At 42.9% G+C, this 18,908-nt stretch overlaps 2 long non-coding RNA genes across 2 annotated transcripts in view; one reads left to right on the forward strand and one right to left on the reverse strand.

Annotated features, from left to right (window-relative positions):
* Positions 1–18,273, forward strand: part of LOC138680635 (uncharacterized) — a 75,568-nt gene extending 57,295 nt beyond the window's left edge. Inside the window, exon 3 of the long non-coding RNA XR_011321704.1 lies at positions 16,472–18,273. This is a non-coding gene — a long non-coding RNA (uncharacterized lncRNA). The remainder of the gene's footprint in view (positions 1–16,471) is intronic.
* On the reverse strand, positions 11,040–12,515 carry LOC138680634 (uncharacterized). Its single transcript, XR_011321703.1, has 3 exons — positions 12,150–12,515; positions 11,514–11,737; positions 11,040–11,229 (listed from the first exon to the last, which is right to left on the reverse strand). It is a non-coding gene; the product is annotated as an uncharacterized lncRNA (long non-coding RNA).
* Positions 18,274–18,908: the final 635 nt, after the last annotated feature.

The raw sequence follows: 18,908 nt of genomic DNA on the forward strand, positions 1-18,908 counted from the left end.
TTATGGCCCCATAGATGCTCCATATATAATGCTGCTGCTTGTGCTGCAATAAAAAAAAAAAATCACATACTCACCTCTCTTGCTCAGGACGTCGGCGCTTTCAATAATTACCTGCTCCTCGTGCGTCTCCGTCTCCAGCACTGACGCTCAGCAGAGGGCGCGCACTGACTACGTCACAGCGCCCTCTAACCTGAGCGTCACTGCTAGAGGACGCTGCAGACGGAGCCGCACCGGAGCGAGGAGCAGGTAAATATCGCGCAGCGCTGCGCTCCCCTTACCTGCTGCGGCGCGGTCCCTGCAGTCCCTGGCTTCCCCGGCGCTGCAGCTTCTTCCTGTAATTGAGCGGTCACAGTTACCGATCATTTACAGCAATGAATATGCGGCTCCTCCCCTATGGGGGTGGAGCTGCCTATTCATTTCTGTAATGAGCGGTGCCATGTGACCGCTCAGTACAGGGAGAATCTGCAGCGCCGGGGAAGCCAGGGACTACAGGGACCGTGCTGGGAGCAGGTAAGTATAACTACACAGCCCCCGATCCCCCTCACCTGCCGACCTCCCGGTATATGACTCGAGTATAAGCCGAGAGGGGGACTTTCAGCCCAAAAAAATGGGCTGAAAATCTTGGCTTATACTCGAGTATATACGGTAGATGCTGTAGTAATTGACAGCAGCTTTTAAGGGGCTAAACGACTTGTATGTGTAAACATAAATTCCCTCTAAAACAGATCTTTAATAGTATAAATATTAAAAACACCTACCAGTGAAAAAGGTTTGATACCCAAATAAAATGACCAACAAATTTGCCTAAAGATTCCCTGTATTAGACCTAAATATGTCACTACCTAGCTGTGGAGGTTGGCACCCTAAAGAAACGTTCTGGTGCCCCCACTCAATGTGGTCTATCCCTCACTCCCCTAGGGACAGAGAGAGCCTTTTTGATAACAAAATCTTTTTTACTGGTATCTTATATGACAAATGGATGTTACTAAAACATGGTCGCTAACTATCATGACATCCGGCCTCTACAGTGCCTCCTGATGAACAGTGTGTACGGGGAAATGCGTCTGGGTGCATCCGATTCAGCTAAGTTCACTCCCAAATATCTAATAATCATTATGTTCTCTTGGCTTGCATATAGTCTTTATATCTAATCCATGTGTGTAGCATGGTACATGAGGTATAGAATAATGGACTATTACCAGAGGATATCTAATCTATGCAAATTTCTTTTTATCACCTTAATATTTATTGTTAATTATTGCCAATTCAGGTATATACCCGATTGAGATATTGTAGGTGCCAGTTGGACTATACTGATGTGTTGTGGAGTATGAGTTATGACTACGTATGTTTTAGTATTATCTATTTGTCATATAAGATGCCTGTAAAAAAGATTTCATCAAAAAGGCTCTCTTCATCTTTACTCTGAGACCTTGTTTTCCTACCTTTTATTATGAGGGTTGTGATAGGAGAGTGAGGGGGATAGACCACGTTGAGTGGGGGCACCAGTTCGTTTCTTTAGGGTGCCAACCTCCACAGCCAGGTAGGGACATATTTAGGCCTAATACAGGGAATCTTTAGGCAAATTTGTTGGTACGTTTATTTGGGTATCAAACCTTTTTCACTGGGTAGGTGTTTTTTAATATTTATACTATTGAAAGACCTGTTTTAAAGGGAATTTATGGTTACACATTTGTTTCAATTTCCTTGGTTATACGTTTTTGTAAATAATGCTAAATGACTTGTAGTCAGTACCAACATTGTGGCTGATGCAGCAAATTGTCAGCTATAGTGTACAGCTGACAGCTGCTGTATTGTCTTCAGTGTAGGGATGCTAGTCCCTTATATTTCAGGTCAGTAAAAAGACGTATTGGTGGTCACCAAGGGGTTAATGGTATTGAACATCCAAATAGGAGACCAGAGTAGAGCATGTATATATATTAGCAAAGGTATACAAACATCAATAATATTGAAAATAACATTACCAGTAGGGCAAGGGACGAGGGACCCACCACACCGACGCACATTTCGCTCTGGAAAGCTTCATCCAGGGGTAATGGGCAGCTGGAGAAGGAGCTATTTAAAGGGAACCTGTCACCCCCAAAATCGAAGGTGAGCTAAGCCCACTGGCAAGGGCGTAACTATAGCGTCCACCTGTCTAGCAATAGTGAAGGAGAAGGACCGAACCATTGTGGCCAGCAGCAGAGAGGCGTCACCGCAGGTCCTCTAGTTAGGGTACGTGTCCACCTTCAGGATGGCCGGCGGTTTAGTCGGAGCGGCAAACCCGCTCCGCGCTAAGCTCCGCCCCCTTCTGGGACGCGATGATGCCGGATGTGTTCATAGCACACATTCGGGATCATCGCACCCCACACATAGGGCCCTGTTATACATTGCGACGACGCAATCTTAAGACGCGCCGCATATCCAGAGTCGCAGGCCACCGCGTGCGTGTTACCACGCATAGTGGAGATGGGATTTCATTAAATCCCCTCCACTATGCTGTAACATCTGGACGCTGCGTGTTTGACGCTGCGTCTCTGCAGCGTCAAACACGCAGCGTTTACTGCACATGGAAACATACCCTAACATGGGGGAAAATGGATTGAATGTGGTCACGTCAGTAGCGTGGCTACTGGGGGGGCAGAGGGGGCCATCGCCCCGGGCCCTGTCACATGAAGGGCCCACTGGGAGCCAGGGCAGGGCCACTACTGCGAGGAGGCAGAACACCGCATAGGAGCAGAGCAATATAATGACTGCTCCCATCTGATGGAGACTCTGCACGCTGCTAGCACAGTGGCGGCTGCAGTCTCCCTCCTGCAGTGAATGGTTTCGCCCCTCTGACCTGATGATGAAGCTTTTCCTGGCTGCAGTTTTTCTTCACTCTGTGCAGGCTGGGATTGGCTCAGGCACGCTGGGTCCTAGTGCCCACCTTGCATTTCACTTACTTCCTGGTCCTGCCTGCAGTGCAAACTTTTATCAGTAAGTGGGGATGGAGCTTATTAGGTTTATTAAATTCAGGTATGTCACTGAGACCGTTGGGGTATTGTGGGGACTGAAAGTGAGTGAGGGGGGACAGGGTACTGGAGGGTGAATGTGAGACCATTTGGGGGTTGTGAGAGCAGAAGGTGGGTGAGGTGGGACAGGGCACTGAGGGGTGGATGTGAGATGATGGGGGTATTGGGGCTGAAGTGGGGGAGGGGGGACAGGTCACTGGGGGCTGAATATTATAATGTTTTGTAATGATATATGTACTCCATCACATGTAATATTTGCTGTCTGGGGGGGGTGGGGGGGTTAGGGGGCTATTGAAACATACCACCTGGGTCTTTTATGAGTATTAGTATAAGGAGCCCGCATACAGTAACCAAGAGCTGCATCACATTTACAGCACCACTCAGCATTATTTTTTATTTCATGGCTGGAGTGGTGCTGAAAATCCACGTCCCCTACCCCCAGTCTGATACTCGCCTTCTGGCGTTTTCATCTGTTTTGTCTCTGCTCTGCTCTGTCTCCTGCAGTTTGTGACCTGTCCGCGGCTCCAGTGTTTCATAGAGCAGCGCAGAGGTCACTAATCAATGTGAGTCTATGGGAGCCTCGTTCTGGCCTCTTTCTCATTCTTGGGGTATGTTTCCACGTTCAGGAAACGCTGCGTTTTTTACGCTGCGTTGAGCCGCAGCGTAAAAAATGCAGCGTCCAGATGTTACAGCATAGTGGAGGGGATTTCATGAAATCCCGTCTCCACTATGCATTAAAAGACGCATGCGTCATACCCGCGAAAACGCACATGCGGCGCGTCTTTTAAGAACGCAGCATGTCCTTGCAGTGCAGAAACAACACAAGGACAACGCAGGTGGCCTGCCAGTGACCTCAGGTGCAGATTTGGTCAGGATTTTACCTGCATATAATCCTGACCAAATCCTGATGCAATCCTGAACGTGGACACATACCCTTAGGCTATGTGCACACGTTGCGGATTAGCCACTGCGGATTCGCAGCAGTTTTCCATCTGGTTTACAGTACAATGTACACCTATGGAAAACCAAATCCGCAGTCCCCATGGTGCGGAAAATACTTTGCGGAAACGCTGCGTTGTATTTTCTGTAGCATGTCAATTCTTTTTCGGATTCTGCAGCATTTTACATTTGCTCCTGTATAGGAATCCACAGGTGGTAAAACGCAGGTAAAATCTGCACAAAAAACGCAGGAAATCCGCGGTAAATTCCGCTCACGAATCCGCAACAAGTGCACATAGCCTCATAGTCAAATAAATAAGGCAGCACACTGCGGTGCCAAAACATGCAAACATGAACATTGAACTGCATCACTGCACTAGAAATATGAAAAAAATGAGAGCGTTTAGCGCATAAATTGGCCAATTCATGTGGCTACCAGGTACACATGAATTGGCCAATTTATGCGCTAAACGCTCTCATTTTTTCATATTTCTAGTGCAGTAATGCAGTTCGATTTTCATGTTTCATATTTGCATGTTTTAGCGCTGCAGTGTGCTGCCTTATTTATTTGACTGTATATGAGTTGGTGACTCTAGGTTCAGCACCTGTTCACACTTAGTCTATGTTTGGATGTGACGGTCAGTTTTTTTAAATTTAAATTCACATAGCCTCATAGTTTTACATTGAGCGCTTGTGACATAGCTTCTAACTTCTGGCCTGTGAGAAGCTGCGCTCATAAGTTTGAGCAGCGGCACTGCAGCAGTGCCACAAAATAGTGAATATGCCGGAGGATGAGTAAATGACTGGGACATCCAGATCATGACAGGGAGCTGTGGGCCCATCATACTGTGTATAAGGGATCTGTGGGCCCATCATACTGTGTATAAGGGATCTGTGGGCCCATCATACTGTGTATAAGGGATCTGTGGGCCCATCATACTGTGTATAAGGGAGCTGCGAGTCCATCATACTGTGTATAAGGGAGCTGTGGGGACATCATACTGTGTAGAAGGGAGCTGTGGGCCCATCATACTGTGTAGAAGGGAGCTGTGGGCCCATCATACTGTGTAGAAGGGAGCTGTGGGCCCATCATACTGTGTATAATGGAGCTGTGGGCCCATCATACTGTGTATGAGGGAGCTGTGGGCCCATCATACTGTGTATAAGGGAGCTGTGGGCCCATCATACTGTGTATAAGGGAGCTATGAGTCCAACATACTATGTATAAGGAAGCTGTGCACACATCATACTGTGTAGAAGGGAGCTGCGGGCCCCTCATACTGTGTATAAGGGAGCTGCAAGCCCATCATACTGTGTATAAGGGAGCTGTGGGCCCATCATACTGTGTATAAGGAAGCTGTGGGCCCATCATACTGTGTACAGGGGAACTGTGGGGGACATCATACTGTTTGACAGGAGCTGCAGGCCCATCATACTGTGTATAGGGAACTGTGAAGGCATATTGTGCATATGGGAGCTGTTGTCCCATTACACTGTATATAGGGGAGCTCTGGGGGGGCATTATACTTTCTATAGTGTTCTGTCAGCATTATACTGTGTATAGGGGAGCATTGGGCTCATACTATCTATAGGGGAGCATTGGGCTCATACTATCTATAGGGGAGCAGTGGGATCATACTGTGTAGAGGGGAGCAGTGGGAACATCATACGGTGTATAGGGGAGTTATAGAATCATCATACTGTGTATAGGGGAGCTGTGGGGGCCTTGGACTGTGTATAGGGAAGCTTTAAGCTCACCATACTGTGTATAATGGAGCAGTACATGGGGGAACTTAGAGGACATTATTAAATGTTAAGTGGGCACTTAAGCATCATTGTTATAGGGGCACTCAGAGTATTGTGACCATCAAAGTTGCATATGGTCACAATATGGCAGTAAAGTCAATGTTCGTTTTTGTATATACTCAAATATAAGCCGACCCCCCCCCCCTAATTTTGCCACAAAAAACTGGGAACACTTATTGACTCGAGTATAAGCCTAGGGTAGGAAATGCAGTAGCTACCGGTGAATTTCAAAAATAAAAACATATGCTCCATACTATTCATTATTGCCCCATAGATGCTCCATATAAAGCTGTGTCACATATAATGCTCTGCACCGTTCATTATGGCCCCATAGATGCTCCACATAAAGCTGTGCCATATATAATGCTCTGCACCGTTCATTATGGCCCCATAGATGCTCCATATAAAGCTGTGCCATATATAATGCCCTGCATCGTTCATTATGGCCCCATATAAATCTGTGCCATATAGAATGCTCTATACCGTTCATTATGGCCCCATAGATGCTCCACATAAAGCAGTGCCATATAGAATGCTCTGCACCGTTCATTATGGCCCCATAGATGCTCCATATAAAGCTGTGCCATATATAATGCTCTGCACCGTTCATTATGGCCCCATAGATGCTCCATATAAAGCTGTGCCATATATAATGCTCTGCACTGTTCATTATGGCCCCATAGATGCTCCATATAAAGCTGTGCCATATATAGTGCTCTGCATCGTTCATTATGGCCCCATATAAAGCTGTGCCATATAGAATGCTCTATACCGTTCATTATGGCCCCATAGATGCTCCACATAAAGCTGTGCCATATATAATGCTCTGCACCGTTCATTATGGCCCCATAGATGCTCCATATAAAGCTGTGCCATATATAATGCCCTGTATCGTTCATTATGGCCCCATATAAAGCTGTGCCATATAGAATGCTCTATACCGTTCATTATGGCCCCATAGATGCTCCATATAAAGCTGTGCCATATATAATGCTCTGCACCGTTCATTATGACCCCATAGATGTCCATATAAAGCTGTGCCATATATAATGCTCTGCACCGTTCATTATGGCCCCATAGATGCTCCATATAAAGCTGTGCCATATATAATGCTCTGCACCGTTCATTATGACCCCATAGATGTCCATATAAAGCTGTGCCATATATAATGCTCTGCACCGTTCATTATGGCCCCATAGATGCTCCATATAAAGCTGTGCCATATATAATGCTCTGCATAGTTCATTATGGCCCCATATAAAGCTGTGCCATATAGAATGCTCTATACCGTTCATTATGGCCCCATATATGCTCCATATAAAGTTGTGCCATATAGAACGCTCTGCACCGTTCATTATGACCCCATAGATGCTCCATATAAAGCTGTGCCATATATAATGCTGCTGCAATAAAAAAAAAATCACATACTCACCTCTCTTCGCTCAGGACGCCGGCGCTTTCAATATTTATCGATAATAGCAATTGGACACAATAAAACTTGACTTTTATTAAATTATGTTAAAAAATTCTAAAGAAATGCGACATATGCACCGAAACAAAAAATATGTACACGGGTGAAGGGGACCCTAGTGAGGAAGTGCCCTATACCCTAAGGCTAGGTTCACATTGCGTCAAGTACATGGCGTTAAACGCATGTACAGAAAAGGAGCAAAAATGTGAAATTCGTCGTCACGGTAACGCTAGCGTTAACGCATGTGATCGCGTTTTTTCATTTTGATGTCCGTTAACGAAGTATCCGTTTGTCTGTGTTTGTCACTGTCAATAAAGTTGTTCGGGTTTTTTTTTTTTTTCCCTTTTGTCATTGTCGGGTGTGGGCACAGACTCATTCTCCATTTTGAAAGCATTGAGTTAACTTCTGCTAGCAAGATGTTTGTGTCTGAGCTCGTCAGATTTCGCTTGATGCGGTTGCGACTTCGGCAGAGAAAGCGTAGTTCGCAAAGGAGATATTGGATCCACGAAGTGAATTTCTTGCGGAGTACATATGGTGCCTTTCACACCCTGTATATGCAGCTTCGGGATCATCCCTTCAAATTCCAACGCTATCTACGGATGTCCATTGAGACCTTTGATGTTCTGCTCTCACATGTGAAGGATGAGATACATCATCATCGCAGCACTTTTCGTGAAAGCATCAGTGCGGAGCAACGTTTAGTAGTGACTGTGAGGTAATTATACATTTTTTTTTATCATTCTATTGACAAAGACTAGATCTCTGTATCGTGTGGCCTAATGTTCATTTAGCAATTGTATATTCTATTGTAACTAGCCTTTAGATGATCATTAAAATCCTAATTTTTTTTTGCTTTTTGTTTTTGAATGTCGACAGATATCTGGCTACCGGAGAAACTTTTGCGTCACTGCATTATCAGTTTAGACTTGGGAAGTCAACAATTTGTCAACTGGTTCGGGAAACTTGTGATGCCATTTGGAACAACTTGCAACCACTTGTGCTACCAACACCAACATCAGAAATGTGGCTAGCGATTTCCCAACAGTTTGAGGATGTGGCTAATTTCCCCAATTGTATTGGTGCCGTGGACGGAAAGCACATTCGGATTCAGAAACCTGCGCATAGTGGTTCCCTCTACTATAACTATAAGAAATACTTTTCTATAGTATTGATGGCGATTGCGGATGCCAGGTACCGTTTTGTTGCTGTGGATATTGGTGCTTATGGCCGGACTAACGATTCCAGAGTATTCAGAGACTCCAACATGGGCCGATGTTTGTACAGCCAAAGTTTAACCCCTTAGTGACCGCCAATACGCCTTTTAACTGACCTGAGATATAAGAGACTTATATTCCCATACAGGTAACAATCCAGCAGCTGTCGGCTGTACACTATAGCTGACAACTTTCTGCATCAGCCATGATCAGTGTTTGCACCATCCAAATCTATTTAACCCCTTAGATGCTGCTGTCAGTAGTGACTACATCATTATAAATGGTTAACAGTGTGGGGGCTTCCTCTTTATCCCAATTGGTGGTCTCAGATCATGATTGTGTGGTCCTGATGTATGTCATGGCAATTCACGACCAAATAGCGGTTTTAGAGTCTGACGGCTGTAGTAATCTGTTCAGAAGTTAGTGACATTTAGGTGGTAAAAATACACATTTTCATATTTCTCATGCCACTTTGCATTAATTCCTGAAAATCACCCAAAGGGTTAACAAACTACCTGACTGCAGTTTTCAATATGTCAGGGGGTGCTGTTTTTAAAATGGTATCACTTGTGGGGATTTCCCTATATATAGGACCCCCAAATTCACTTCAAACATGGATAGGTCCCTAAAAAAATACATTTTGCAAATTTCATTGAAAAAAATGTAAATTGCTGCTACATTTTTAAACCTCCTAAAATGCTAACAAAATAAAATAACATTTTGTAAATGGTGCTGATGTAAAGCAGACATGTGGGAAATATTATTTATTAATGTTTTGCTGTGGTATGACTATCGGGATTAAAGGGATAATCATTCAAAGTTTGAAAATTGCTAATTTTTTAACATTTTTTTCAAATTTCTGATATTTTTAATAAATAAACACAAAGCATATCAACCTAAATTTACCATTATCATAAAGTATAATGTGTCATGAAAAAACAATCTCAAAATCAATGGGCTTTGTTGAAGCGTTGCAGAGTTATTACCACATAAAGTGACACTGGTCAGATTTCAAAAATTTGGCTCCGTCACTAAGGGGTTAAACATACCCTCATCACGACCTCTTCCGGGGACCGAAGGCCCAAGTTTGCCCTATGTTTTAGTTGGTGACGAGGCCTTCCAACTAGGACAAAATCTCCTCAAGCCCTACTCAAGCCGTAGTCTAGACTCCAGCAGGCGCATTTTTAATTATCGCTTGAGCCGGGCTAGACGTTATGTGGAGTGTGCCTTTGGGATTTTGACATTAAAATGGCGGATTTTACTAACCTGCATGCAACTGCAACCAGAAATTGTGGACCGTGTTGTGAAGGCGTGCATCTGTCTGCATAATTTTGTGGCGAGACATGAACCCCAGGTGGTAGACCCCGATGATTGTGAGTCGAACCTCAGTAGCATTGAATCGAATGCAGTTCGGTCAACAGCACAAATAATGAGGATTCGTGATCAATTTGCACATTACTTCACACATGAAGGCCATGTTCCATGGCAAGACAGATACGTGTGAAAATTATTGTAAATTCTTCCTGATGTCGTGTAAAAAGTTATGTTGTGTTAAAAGTTAGTCATACAAGAATCTTAAATTTGAAACCGTTTACTAAATGTTTATGGATTTTTCCAACAAACTGTTGGTACACAGGTTTAACATATGATATCCCATAGGGATGAAAAAAAAGGAAAATAGAAAATCACAACAAAAACATAAATAAAAAAAAAATTGCATTGCGGTAATTGCACCTGGCTGGGGACAGTGAACGTACTAAAGACTTTGGTACTGCACGGGCGTATTGTCTGCCCAACTGTATGATGGACTGCTACATTGTCTATGAGGTTCACCCCGGCCTCTATATTGAGGGTTGTAGGCCGGCATGTCCATTCTTCTTGTTCCCGATGGAGCGGGTTCCTGGGGGCCCACAAATTCCTCTAAAAGCTCGTTCAGTCTTTGTCTAAACATAAGGTTTCTATGTGCCGGGATATTTTGTGCTACAGGCACATAGAATAAGAAAAGTAGCTTCCACTCATTAGCAGAGTATACAGACTCGCGTGCTTGCAGCTCGGTAATTTCTCGCCTCAGGTCTTTGAGCTCACTGCGACACATGTCCTCTACCCGTTGGAGTCCATCCACGATAATTGCATCAGCTTCATCTTTTTGTGATGCTCGCTTGCGTCCACGCTGTGATTGCAATCGGGCACTCACACCTGCAGCAACAGTGCTTCTATCCGCAGATCGTGGCTCGCTGATGCCAGACACATCTTCAGGTTGCGTTGGTTCCACTGGAGAAGGCTCCAGTTCCTCTGTCGGTCTAGGAGCAGTGGTACTGCATATCGTACTGTAACGCAAAAAAAAAAAAAAAAAAAAAAAAAAGTAAATTATTTTCCTTTAACCCTGCTGTTCTGTTCGGTCTGGGGAGACCTATTTTGAACTTTGGTATTTTTTGGGGTGTTCAAGATGCGGTTCTGAAACTTGTGGTTGATTGACTTAAATGAGGATGGGTCGGTCGGCCACGGGTTTCAGAACCGCATCTTGAATATTTTAAAGAATATTGAAGTTCAAAGTCGGTCATTTTTGACCAACAGAACAGCAGGGTTAAACAATTTTGTCTCGCACACAGACCTATTTGTACTTACGAGCGCTGAGACAATGTTTTTTGAAGAAAGAGCAGTTGGTCGTAATGCACATACGGGGTCACCCGTTTACCACTGGATCCGCTTGGTGCATTCTGACTGTTCCGGTAGTCACGGACAAAGCGATCGCGGATGGACTTCCAACGGGTATGGACAGCATCGGCTTTTTTAATTAAAAAAAAAAAATATATATATATAGATAGATAGATAGTTTTAAGATATAGGAACAAATTTTTCATAGTTTGCTAGGATAGTTGATATATAAATAGTAGATAGATAGTTGTTAAATAAGAAATAGTTTAGAAATAGTGTATAGATAGATAGATAGATATAGTGTACAGATAGTTGATAATTGAGAGATAGACAACAAGTGGATAGGTTGATATGATAGAATATTTTTTATTTTATTTTTTTTACAATTTCCGATGTTACGTCACCAATATTTACCAATTTTTTTCTTTGAGGTTGTCGACTTCTCCATGTATCGGGGATCAAAGTGACAGATTATTTGATCCCACAACTTCCGGTTCTTCACGATGTGATGGTGGGAGCTGTCGCTCTGGTCCCATATGGAGGGGTTGGCTTCCACAAGGTTGATCAGTGTCTCGTTGTGGATAGTCAATGGCTCTTCGTCAACGACAATCCTTTTTTTTTTTGGCTGCTGACTTGGACTATGTAAACACAAAAAGTTATGTTGATAGTGTCAATTTCACTGGATGGCCATATTCATATATACAGAGATAGATACATAGATATAGCAATAGATAGATACATAGATATAGATATATAGATACATAGATATAGATAGATACATAGATATAGATAGATAGATACATAGATAGATAGATACATAAATATAGATGGATAGATATAGATAGATTGATAGATACATAAATATAGATATAGATAGATAGATACATAGATATAGATAGATAAATAGATATAGATAGATAGATACATAGATATAGATAGACAAATAGATGGAGCGATAGTTGATAGATAGTTTATAGATATAGTAGATAGAAAGTGAATAGATAGATTGTTGATAAATATTGGATAGAATATTTCTAGTTTTATATTTACCACTGGCAGTTGTGGCGACGACAGACGGCTAGGGACCTTCTTTCTTTTGTGTTCTCCGTGTGCCACAACCTTTTGTGTATGTAAAATGAAAAAAAAAAATGTCATTCATTGGATCAATAAATTTATGCCTGAAAAATTCAACATGTGTGCTATGTACCTTTGTTGTTTTAGCATGTTTTTTGGGGGGTGGTCTAGCAGCCTCGGGCTCAGAAGACTCCTATTCACAATAAAACAATAAACAGGATTGTTATGCCTAGCTCAATACAATGGAGTTTCATACAACATTATAGTGGTTTTTTAAAGTGCAAGCCTACCGACTGAGACGAAAAAATCGCAGACACGCTGCTGCTGCTGCTGACATCTGTATCCGACATCTGTGTGCAACAAAGCAATACATGTTTAGTACACACACACATCCGACGGACATTACAGACTCCCATGATGTATACTGAGATATATATATATATATATACAGTGGGGCAAAAAAGTATTTAGTCAGTCAGCAATAGTGCAAGTTCCACCACTTAAAAAGATGAGAGGCGTCTGTAATTTACATAATAGGTAGACCGCAACTATGGGAGACAAACTGAGAAAAAAAAATCCAGAAAATCACATTGTCTGTTTTTTTAACATTTTATTTGCATATTATGGTGGAAAATAAGTATTTGGTCAGAAACAAACAATCAAGATTTCTTGCTCTCACAGACCTGTAACTTCTTCTTTAAGAGTCTCCTCTTTCCTCCACTCATTACCTGTAGTAATGGCACCTGTTTAAACTTGTTATCAGTATAAAAAGACACCTGTGCACACCCTCAAACAGTCTGACTCCAAACTCCACTATGGTGAAGACCAAAGAGCTGTCAAAGGACACCAGAAACAAAATTGTAGCCCTGCACCAGGCTGGGAAGACTGAATCTGCAATAGCCAACCAGCTTGGAGTGAAGAAATCAACAGTGGGAGCAATAATTAGAAAATGGAAGACATACAAGACCACTGATAATCTCCCTCGATCTGGGGCTCCACGCAAAATCCCACCCCGTGGGGTCAGAATGATCACAAGAACGGTGAGCAAAAATCCCAGAACCACGCGGGGGGACCTAGTGAATGAACTGCAGAGAGCTGGGACCAATGTAACAAGGCCTACCATAAGTAACACACTACGCCACCATGGACTCAGATCCTGCAGTGCCAGACGTGTCCCACTGCTTAAGCCAGTACATGTCTGGGCCGGTCTGAAGTTTGCTAGAAAGCATTTAGATGATCCAGAGGAGTTTTGGGAGAATGTCCTATGGTCTGCTGAAACCAAACTGGAACTGTTTGGTAGAAACACAACTTGTCGTGTTTGGAGGAAAAAGAATACTGAGTTGCATCCATCAAACACCATACCTACTGTAAAGCATGGTGGTGGAAACATCATGCTTTGGGGCTGTTTCTCTGCAAAGGGGCCAGGACGACTGATCCGGGTACATGAAAGAATGAATGGGGCCATGTATCGTGAGATTTTGAGTGCAAACCTCCTTCCATCAGCAAGGGCATTGAAGATGAAAAGTGGCTGGGTCTTTCAACATGACAATGATCCAAAGCACACTGCCAGGGCAAAGAAGGAGTGGCTTCGTAAGAAGCATTTCAAGGTCCTGGAGTGGCCTAGCCAGTCTCCAGATCTCAACCCTATAGAAAACCTTTGAAGGGAGTTGAAAGTCCGTTTTGCCAAGCGAAAAGCCAAAAACATCACTGCTCTAGAGGAGATCTGCATGGAGGAATGGGCCAACATACCAACAACAGTGTGTGGCAACCTTGTGAAGACTTACAGAAAACGTTTGACCTCTGTCATTGCCAACAAAGGATATATTACAAAGTATTGAGATGAAATTTTGTTTCTGAACAAATACTTATTTTCCACCATAATATGCAAATAAAATGTTAAAAAAACAGACAATGTGATTTTCTGGATTTTTTTTTCTCAGTTTGTCTCCCATAGTTGAGGTCTACCTATGATGTAAATTACAGACGCCTCTCATCTTTTTAAGTAGTGGAACTTGCACTATTGCTGACTGACTAAATACTTTTTTTCCCCACTGTATATATATATATATATATATATATATATATATATATATATATATAGAAATGTACTTACATTTCAGGAGAGCTATTGCAACACTCTGTCACGTGCAGTAGACCTAAATGTGTGGGTGGTATTTTCCTCCTTTAATGGCCGAAATCACATTTCCTGTCACATGACCACATGTGACCACCCTCAAACGCTATTAAAACGTGTGGTCCTATTTGGAAATTTTTCATGATTTGCGTCTGACTGCGTTTGCCATAGCCTTCTATGGCAGAATGAACGCTTCCGTTAGTATTGCGTTAGCTTGGCCGGACCCGAAAACGCTGCAAGCCGCGTTGAAGGTCCGTCAGAAAAAAAACGCTATGTGACAAACGCATACCAATTTAGGGATGCGTCACGATGCGTTAGACAATGCAAGTCTATGGGCGCGTTAGTATGTGCGTTACATTGCGTTTTTACTACTTAAAAACGAGTCCGTTAGACGGACACACCTAGCGCAATGTGAACCCAGCCTAACACAGAAGGGAAGACAAACACAAATACATATATAAAATGACAGTACTGATTCTAAGTTAGACTGGTGATATACCAGCAACAAAGGTGATGCAAGAATCTACACTACAAATGTGCAGTAGGGAAGCACCATTCCTCCTAAGCCCTCTGGAAAAATGCATATTTCAATCAAAAGATATTGCATCACAGAATCATCTACCATAAGGGGCAAAAAGATATGGACTGATATCTACTTATTTCCATCTATGCAGACTAGTATCCAGACATGCATATATCAGAACCAATCATAGAGGATACTTGATTGAAGTCAAAGTTGCAGCCCACAGTGTTATATCAGGAGGCTTTTATAGGAAAAATATGTGGACTTGCATTAGTCACCATGCAGGTCCATAACCTGTAATGTTACACTTGGGGGCTGAACCGCTGTATTGTGCTTGTTTGCATCCCAATTATTGAACCATACAACACAGTACTGTCAATTAGTAGCAGCATAGCAAAGGGGCTTCAAAGCCAACATTATAACAAATGCACTGCAGTCCACATTCTTGTAAATATGGAACCAGCTTGCCCCTGCAATATTGATGGGCGTTCCCTTACAATTGATCTACAAATGCTAGAGTTAGCTTAAATGTGTATAACTCGTTGACGTTGGTCAAAACATACAACCAACATATACACAAAACATTCCCAAGTTATGGGTAGATCTCACCAAAGATATTGGAGAAATTCCTCACTGTCTGGAGTTCTCCCGTAATGGTGAAGCAAACTAGAAGCCCCGGCTATGGACAGCGTCCATATTTGTAGTGTAGATTCTTGCATCACCTTCGTTGCTGGTATATCACCAGTCTAACTTAGAATCAGTACTGTCATTTTATATATGTATTTGTGTTTGTCTTCCCTTCTGTGTTAGGTTATAGGGCACTTCCTCACTAGGGTCGCCTTCCCCCGTGTACATATTTTTTGTTTCGGTGCATATGTCGCATTTCTTTAGAATTTTTTAACATAATTTTAATAAAAGTCAAGTTTTATTGTATCCAATTGCTATTATCGATAGTGTTACTTTTTGGATTATTCACCCTGCTGATACGCTTTCAATATTTACCTGCTCCTCGTGCGGCTCCTTCTCCAGCACTGACGCTCAGCAGAGGGCGCGCACTGCCTACGTCATCGCGCCCTCCGACCTGAGCGTCTCTGCCAGAGGACGCTGGAGACGGAGCCGCACCGGAGCGAGGAGCAGGTAAATATCACGCAGCGCTCCCCTCCCCGTATACTTACCTGCTCCCGGCGCGGTCCCTGCTTCTTCCACCGCTGCATCTTCTTCCTGTATTGAGCGGTCAGTTACCGATCATTACAGCAATGAATATGCGGCTCCACCTCTATAGTAGTTATATTCTTGTACATAGGAGCAGTATTATAGTAGTTATATTCCTGTACATAGTGCCAGTATTATAGTAGTTATATTTTTGCACATAGGGACAGTATTATAGTAGCTGCACTTAAGCATTTTATATTTGTGAATTAAAATTGTTTTTTGACTTATGAATAATTTTATGAGTGGAATTACCAAGGCATTATTGCTATCTGTAAACTAATATATGTCACTCGTATTTTGGGGACCATTTTTGATCTGTATTTGACAGGAAGCATCATCATTAATTTTTTTTTGTGAAATACTGTTAGATTTTTATGATAGAAATAAAGTATATATTGAAGATTAATGCTTTTATTTTTGTCTATTTAGCCTATCTGGAAGTTCCCGGACACGCGATGGCGACCTCTCTCGCACAGATCTACGAATTGGCTGATGCTGTTTCCGCTTGTGAGGCACGATCTGTAAATCCAGTTTCTTCTGCAATTGTAGGCGGTCTAAGAGGAGCAACTTCCGTCTTAAAGTGTCCAGTCTTCTCAGGAACAAGAGATAAGCACCTTTGGAAGATCCTTCTTCAACTTTGTGACAGTGCTTTGTACCATGATGACTTGGATGAAGAAGTTAGATGTGGGTTCCTCTTCTCATTCCTCTTCGGCTCAATTCCTGAAATGGATGTAGTTCTTGAAGCATACACCAAACAAAGAGGCCTTCCAATTACTAGAGTTCAAATCCATGCTCCAGATGGAATCTTGAAGGCAGAAGACGATGAAACTCTAGAATTGATCTCTATCATGGAGTATGACGGAACTGGGGCAAGTAACAACTTTGTCAGGAGTCCCTGTTGTACTTGCGAGACACTGCTCAAAATCCGCTTATGTTACAGTCTTGACTCATATTATATTGATAGCATCTAAGGCTGTAACAGCATCAGGGAGGTGTGTTGAAGGAGCTAGAAAGAGAATGGCAGCCTTGACCTCAACTCTCCGTATCAATCCAGACTGGTTCTTGTCTGATGAATCTGCTGGGTTCATAGTTGAGATGATACGATCATATATCCCGCTCAGGAGAGCAATAGTAGACCTGATTGTTGCGTGTGAGTCATCAACCCATGCTGCCTCAGGAATTCCAGCTGCCGTTGCCCATGCAGGCACTTACCTGAAAATGGCAGGTTTGACAGGATTTCAGATGGTTTGCAAATTTGTGGTGCAAGCCAAATCCCCCATCATAGATAGCAACAGGACGTGTCGTGCACAAGTTAGTCAATTTGTCCACCTAATGAGGATCTATAAATCACTAGGCGAGGATGCTCCCTACATAAAATTCCTTAGTCATCCTATTGGCAACAGATTTAATCCTCAGACATTCGAATTCCTTCATTCATATGCTGTTGGCTTTGCAACAGCTGTTTTACCATCAATGGCAGGGTATGTCGGGGGAAGCTACATGTGTGAACACGAGTACTACAAGTTGGGGATGGAAATGGCCAGCAGGACGATTGGACAAAGTAATGCTGCAACTTCCCGAGGATGGAAATGGCCAGCAGGACGGTTGGACAAAGTAATGCTGCAACTTCCCGAGAGCTTGAAATATCAGCCCGCAACTCCGACCCCAACATCCGATCCCCACAGACGAGCCCCAAAATCCCAAACCGCCACCAGATCAACAGCACCACAGCCCACAACACCATCCCAATCCAGGAAAACCACACAAGCCCCGCCCACACAATCCAACAGGAGGAAAACCAACCCAACACCAACCACCCTCTGACCAAAAACTCGAGACAAACACAAACCACACGCCACCAAGAGAACACCCACCACGGAGTCACTCAAGACACCACCACAGACCAGAATCCCTCCACAAGGCACCACGGCCCACACCAAAACAGATGACCACCACGGCACAGACACAAATCGCAAGCTGCGCCAACCAGGACCTCATGACGGCACCCAGGGCAGCGGGACACGAGCAACGACACAGAACACACACAATACACAGGAAACTCACACCAATAATCACATCAACTCTCTAAAGAGTAGCCTTGCTAAGATTACTTTGGTCATAATTCTTGAGGTAAGGATAAACCAATTACCTAAGTTTACTCTAAGTTTTTATTTGTTTTAATAAACACTGCAGACAAGTGTGACTCTTATTAAGAAAAAATACAGAAATAAAGTTTATATTTTAACAATACATTCTTTTGCCTGTCCATTATTGTGGGAGGTTTGGTATATAGATTGTAATTGAATGTGTTTCTTTGCTATCATAAATTTAATGGACTAAAATGTATACATGGATGACTATGAACTGTGCAGTATATTATATAGAGGACTATGGGGGGTGCATTATACTTCTTATATGGATCCTCATGACTTCTATGTAAGCCCCTGATGATTATAATGGTTTATTTTCTTTCATACATTACAGAACAACGGCAGAACGAGGGACAAATATATACCAGAATGGGGCATTGGATAGTTACGCCACTGAGGTGAGTGCAACATTGCAACAAAGCTATAGTGTGCGAAATGAATAGGGAAAATGTGAATTTGGGTGGAAATATTTGGGCGGGGGGGCATTTGAAAGTTAGAACCGGGGCCCATTACTTTGTAGTTACGCCACTGCCCACCGGCATCAGGGACTTATCTACAGCATTCTGGAATGCTGTAGATCAGGGGTGTCAAACTGCATTCCTCGAGGGCCGCAAACCATGCATGTTTTCAAGATTTCCTTAGCATTGCACAAGGTGCTGCAATCATTATGTGTGTAGGTGATTAAATTATCACCTGTGCAGTACAAGGAAATCCTG

The sequence above is a fragment of the Ranitomeya imitator genome, chromosome 5 (genome assembly GCF_032444005.1).
Source record: "Ranitomeya imitator isolate aRanImi1 chromosome 5, aRanImi1.pri, whole genome shotgun sequence".
NCBI lineage: Eukaryota > Metazoa > Chordata > Amphibia > Anura > Dendrobatidae > Ranitomeya > Ranitomeya imitator.